The 5,890-nt window shown below is 40.3% G+C and overlaps 1 long non-coding RNA gene across 1 annotated transcript in view; it reads left to right on the forward strand.

Moving 5' to 3' along the window:
* The window catches only part of LOC119469870, a 13,112-nt gene that overhangs the window by 808 nt on the left and 6,414 nt on the right, over positions 1 to 5,890 (forward strand). The window contains exon 2 of the long non-coding RNA XR_005198720.1: positions 21 to 25. This is a non-coding gene — a long non-coding RNA (uncharacterized LOC119469870). The remainder of the gene's footprint in view (positions 1 to 20; positions 26 to 5,890) is intronic.

Consider the following 5,890-nt stretch of genomic DNA (forward strand, 5'->3'; position numbering starts at 1 on the left):
GAGGTGGAGGTTGCAATGAGCCGAGGTTACGACACTGCACTCCAGCCTGGGTGACAGAGTGAGATTCCGTCTCAAAAAAAAAAAAAAAAAAAAAAGTAAAGTGAAATGAGAGCTGTTAATGTTTTGATAATTTAGGCAAAGTTAACAAAATGAAGTTTATCTTACAAAAAGCACATCTTCTGTTTAATTATATCTAAGTTGTCTTGATAAAGTTTCATTTCTTTCACCATTCTTATAAATGGTTTAGCTATAAATAAAAAAGTAAAATCAGTCTGGGCAGGGTTACTCACACCGTAATCCCAGCACTTTGGGAGGCTGAGGCAGGTGGATCACCTGAGGTCAGGAATTTGAGACCACCTGACCAATATGGTGAAACCCTGTCTCTACTAAAAATAAAAAAAGTAGCTGGGCATAGTGGTAGGCACCTGTAGTCTCAGCCACTCAGGAGGCTCAGACAGGAGAACTACTTGAACCTGAGAGGTGGAGGGTGTAATGAGCTGAGATCATGCCACTGTACTTCAGCCTGGGCAACAGAGTGAGACTATATCTAAAAAAAAAAAAAAAAGTAAAATCAACAATTTAGTCTAATCAACTATATAAAAATTTGGGGTGTTGCTACTAAGGGATACGTTTTTAAAAACTTTACTTTTGGCTGGATGTGATGGCTCATGCCTAACACTTTGGAAGGCCAAGATGGGTGGATCACCTGAGGTTAGGGGTTTGAGACCAGCCTGGCCAACATGGCAAAACCCCATCTCTACTAAAAATACAAAAATTAGCTGGGCACAGTGGTGCATGCCTGTAATCCCAGCTACTTGGGAGGCTGAGGCAGGAGAATCGCTTGAACCCAGGAGGCAGAGATTGCAGTGAGCCAAGATTGTGCCACTGCACTCCAGCCTGGGTGACAGATTGAGACTGCTGTCTTACAATAATAATAATAATAATAATTGTCAATCTGGTTATCTAAAGAGGTAACAATAATCTATTAATGCTTTGGGAAAACAAGTTGGGTTGTCTTTGAAGACCAGGCTTCTTAGTTCATTCAAAAATATTTATTTTAATTTACAGCATGTGCCAAGCATTTTTATCTCCCCAGTATACAGTTGTGAACCAATCAGATAAGGCCCTGACCATTTTCAGCATTCTATCTAGTTGGGGTGGGACTGGAGGCTTAATTAAAATAGAGATATAGAAAAATATGCATCTAAGTAACATAAGTATGGAGGTGAGATGAAGCAACTAACAATATGGTAGAGATATCAGAAGTAGTATTTTGCAGCCTTGTAACCTCTATTTGACTTTTAGGTTTGGGTAGTATTTAAGTTATGAACCAATCAGATAAGGCCCTGACCATTTTCAGGTAGTATAAAAAAGCCTTAATTTTTCACTTTCCTTGCTGGTAAAGGTATGTTTATTTAGACTCTTCTTCTTTCTTCTTTTTTTTTTTTTAAGATGGAGTCTCGCTTTGTTGCCAGACTGGGGTGCAGTGGCGTGATCTTGGCTCACTGCAACCTCCGCCTCCCTGGTTCAAGTGATTCTCCTGCCTCAGCCTCCTGAGTAGCTGGGACTACAGGCACGTGTCACCACACCCAGCTAATTTTGTATTTTTAGGGATGGGGTTTCACCACATTGGCCAGGATGGTTTCAATCTTGTGACCTTGTGATCCGCCTGCCTCAGTCTCTCAAAGTGTTGGGATTACAGGTGTGAGGCACCGCGCCCGGCCCTAGACTCTTCATTTAAAGTAGCATTTAACATGGCTGGGTGTGGTGGCTCACACCTGTAATCCCAGGACTTTGGGAAGCTGAGGTGGGCAGATCACTTGAGGTCAGGAGTTTGAGACCAGCCTGGCCAACATGGTGAAACCCAGTCTCTACCAAAAATACAAAATTTAACCGGGCGTAGTGGCAGGCGCCTGTAGTCCCAGCTACTCAGGAGGTGAGTCAGGAGAATCACTTGAACTCGGGAGGCTGAGGTTGCAGTGAGCCGAGATTGTGCCACTGCACTTCAGCCTGGGTGAGAGAATGAGACTCCGTTTCAACTAAATAAATACATAAATAAATAAAAATAAAAGTAGTGTTTAACACAACAACTCTGTGAAAGCCATTCCATTACATAATCGCAAGCAAATTAGCTGTATACTCTTTCCTGTATTTTACAATTTAACATGATTTTAGGCCTCAATCTGCTTTTCAAATCACTGATATTTTAAATTTGGTCATGAGTAGAAAGTGAGTTTTGACTTATAGTGATTATATTTTTACTTTAAAAACTTGTTAATATTTTAGGACAGTTTGGAGCCTCTATTTTTTTTTTAATATTTAAATTCCCATTGCTTATTCTAGTAGCTTCTGCTAAGTGAAAATATTATATATGCAATTAAACAAATTGGCATATGCTTTCAGGAATTTTCTTTAATTTTTAAATTTTGTCATTATTGAGGTTAATTTTTTTACTCACTGTTCACTTATATATAAACACTTTGTGAAGTGAAATAGTCTTAAGTATGATGTATGATACACCTACATATAAATGAAAATGGCATGCACAATGACACTTTGCCATGGGAACTGTACTGGAAGGTTTATGAAAACATGTGAAATTGAACCTACAGTTGTGTTATTAGTGACTATAAGCAGCAGTGCTAAATTTATTGCACTTGATGAATGAATGTGTTTAGTCTAGTCACAGTTACTTTGGTTTAAATGCATGTGTCGGCTGGGCACGTTGGCTCACGCCTGTAATCCAAGCACTTTGGAGGCCAAGGTGGGCGGATCACCTGAGGTCGGGAGTTCAAGACCAGCCTGACCAACATGGTGAAACCCTGTCTTTTTTAAAAAAAGAAATTAAATGCATGTATCTTTAGGGTATTAGTTTTCACATGGCTATAAAGACCCCAAACTGGGTAATTTATAAAGAAAAGTGATTTAATTGATTCACACTTCCACAGGGCTGGGGAGGCCTCAGGAAACTTACAGTCATGGTGGAAGGAGAAGAGGCACATCATACATGGTGGCAGACGAGAGAGAGTGAACCAGCTAAAGGAAAAGAGCCCCTTATAAAACCATCAGATCTTGTGAAAACTCACTCACTATCATGAGAACAGTATAGGGGAAACCGCCCCTATAATCTAATCACCTCCCACTAGGTCCTGCCTTCAACACGTGGGGGATTGTATGGATTACACTTGGAGATGAGATTTGGGTGAGGACACAGAGCCAAACCATATCAGAGTTTTAAAAAATGTATTTGTAATTTGTACTCTTGGCAGGGTATTCTTGGACTGCAGGGGTTATTGTCAATGTGTGATTCGGGCTTTTATTTTATAGAATCATCTAATGTGGTGTACCAATTTTTATAAGTGATACATAATTATAATTGTATATTTGACAACCTATTAAAATATTTTGCATGGAACTTTTATTAATTGTAACATGCTAACAAACTGACAGTGGTTTAAAAATAACTAATTCAACAACAACAAAAGAAAAAAGGTTAAAAGTAAACATTTTTTAAGGGAAATCTCTTATCCAAAATTCTTTCAAGATTTTAACTTATTTAGTGACTAGTTCTGTATTTTTTCATGAGGAATAAATATGTCTCTGGAAGGAAAAAAACATTGCTATTAATAGTTATATGAACCTTCCAGAACCTAATCCAACACCAGACAACTGAGGCTAAAGGAACGCTAGATTGCAGCCTCAGTGACCAGACATGAAGAAGGAAAACAGGCTGGGTGCAGTGGTTCACACCTATAATCCCAACTTTTTTTTTTTTTTTTGAGATAAAATCTCACTCTGTCACCCAGACTGGAGTACAGTGACACCATCTTGGCTCACTACAACCTCTGCCTCCCAGGTTGAAGCAGTTTTCCTGCCTCAGCCTCCTGAGTAGTTGGGACTACAGGCACATGCCACCACGCCTAGCTAATTTATTTTATTTTATTTTTAGTATAGGCAGAGTTTCACCATGTTGGCCAGTCTGGTATTGAACTCCTGACCTCAGGTGATCCACCCTCCTCAGACACCCAAAGTGCTGGGATTACAATCGTGAGCCACACACCTAGCCTTCAGCATTTTTGAGACCGAGATGGGTGGATCGCTTGAGTCTAGGAGTTCAAGACCAGCTTGGGCAACATGGTGAAACCTTGTCTCTACGAAAACAACAAAAAAATTAGCTGAGCATAGTAGTGTGTGCCTGTAGTCCCAGCTACTCAGAAGACTGAGGTGGGAGGATCACTTGACCTCAGGAGCAGTGAGCTGTGATCACGTCACTGCTCTCCAGCCTGGGCAACAGAGTGAGACCCTGTCTTAAAAAAAAAAAAAAAAAAAGGACATAGATATCCAAAATAGGAATGGCAATCAATCCAGCAATTCCAGTATTTAACTGGCTTTCAAGGTGGTTGCTCCTGAACCAAAGGAAGAGCTACCAAGCAAGCTTTCCTCAGAGTGAGGCGCTCACATTCCTTCCTGGAAGAAGAAGTCTGGAGTGGCCAGCTTCCTCACCTTGCCTGACAGAAGTGACCACTGGTCACCTATGTCTGAATGGCGTGCCTGGCATGGTATCAAAGCCTTCTCATGACAATTGAGTCTAAGGTAGAAATGATACCTTTTTAAAACACATGAGAATGTATGGAAGAATCTAGTTCTTTTAAAAAAGAGGCATAGAAAGTTTGAGAAGGAGAAATATTTTGGATAACAATGACTACTCATTTTAAGTGCTATTTATTTGAGCCTCACCAATTAAAATGGTCCAGATTGAGTGCCACACTCTCCATCTCCAATGGTGTGTTATGTTATCCAGCTGGACCAATGCATTTCTGAGTTATTTATTTTTTGAGATAGGGTCTTGCTCTGTTGCCCTGGCTGGAGTGCAGTGGTACAATCATGGCTTACTGCAGCCTTGATTTCTCTGGGCTCAGGTGACCCTCCCACCACAGCCTCCTGAGTAGCTGGGACCACAAGCGCATGCCACCATGCCCAGCTAATATTTTTATTTTTAGTAGAGACAGGGTTTCACTATGTTGCCCAGGCTGGTATCAAACTTCTGGGTTCAAGCAATCTTCCCAGCACAGCCTCCCAAAGTGCTGTGATTACAGGCATGAGCCATTGTGCCCAGCCTAAGTTATTTTTTTTTAAAGTTAAAAACCCCTCTGTGCTTGATATTTTTCAGTAACATAAAAATGCCAGCATAAAGGAAATGAAATACAAAGGAACATGACCGAGCCACCAAGTTGAGAAAGAGGCTCAGTGTGCTCCTGTATCTTTTATCTTTAGCCCATGGTCCCCAAAATAAATAAATTAATAAACAGGAAGGATGTTTTTATGTAAGACTGTTTAAAATGTTATTGATTTCATGTAGCCCTTGGTAAGCTGAGAAACTACCCTTCCCATCAGGTCCCTAGAGATGAGACACTAAAAACAACAGATGCAAAGAGCTTTCTAAATAATCAACAAGCCTTTATGGAAACGTTGGCAAATGTTTAACTTTTGGAAAAGTCATCTAGCTCTGTGCAGTCTGCACTTTCTTCTATGAGCTAAAAGAGCTGTCAGAAGTGCTTATCCTTAAACAAGTGCTGTAGTAAAGATAAAATATTTTTATTACATGTGTTATTTGATTATGAAAACTGTACTTTTCCAGAATCTCTGGTGATTTCTGATTTCAGATGAACTCGGTATTGACACACACACGCACTGAGTCCTTTCCTTTAACACTGTCAGCAGGGAATTGCCTGGAGCTCCTAACAGGTCAAAAGCATAGCCTCTGTGGCCTGATTTGTAGGTAGATTGCCTAAGATTGATTTTTGAGAGCTGGATCTTTAAGAGCTGAATTAGGCAAGCAAACTAAAGAGCTGGATGTACCAGCGAATATAACCTCGCTTGCACAGATGGA

This window comes from Cebus imitator, unplaced genomic scaffold (genome assembly GCF_001604975.1).
Source record: "Cebus imitator isolate Cc_AM_T3 unplaced genomic scaffold, Cebus_imitator-1.0 Scaffold919, whole genome shotgun sequence".
NCBI classification, from domain to species: Eukaryota; Metazoa; Chordata; class Mammalia; order Primates; family Cebidae; genus Cebus; species Cebus imitator.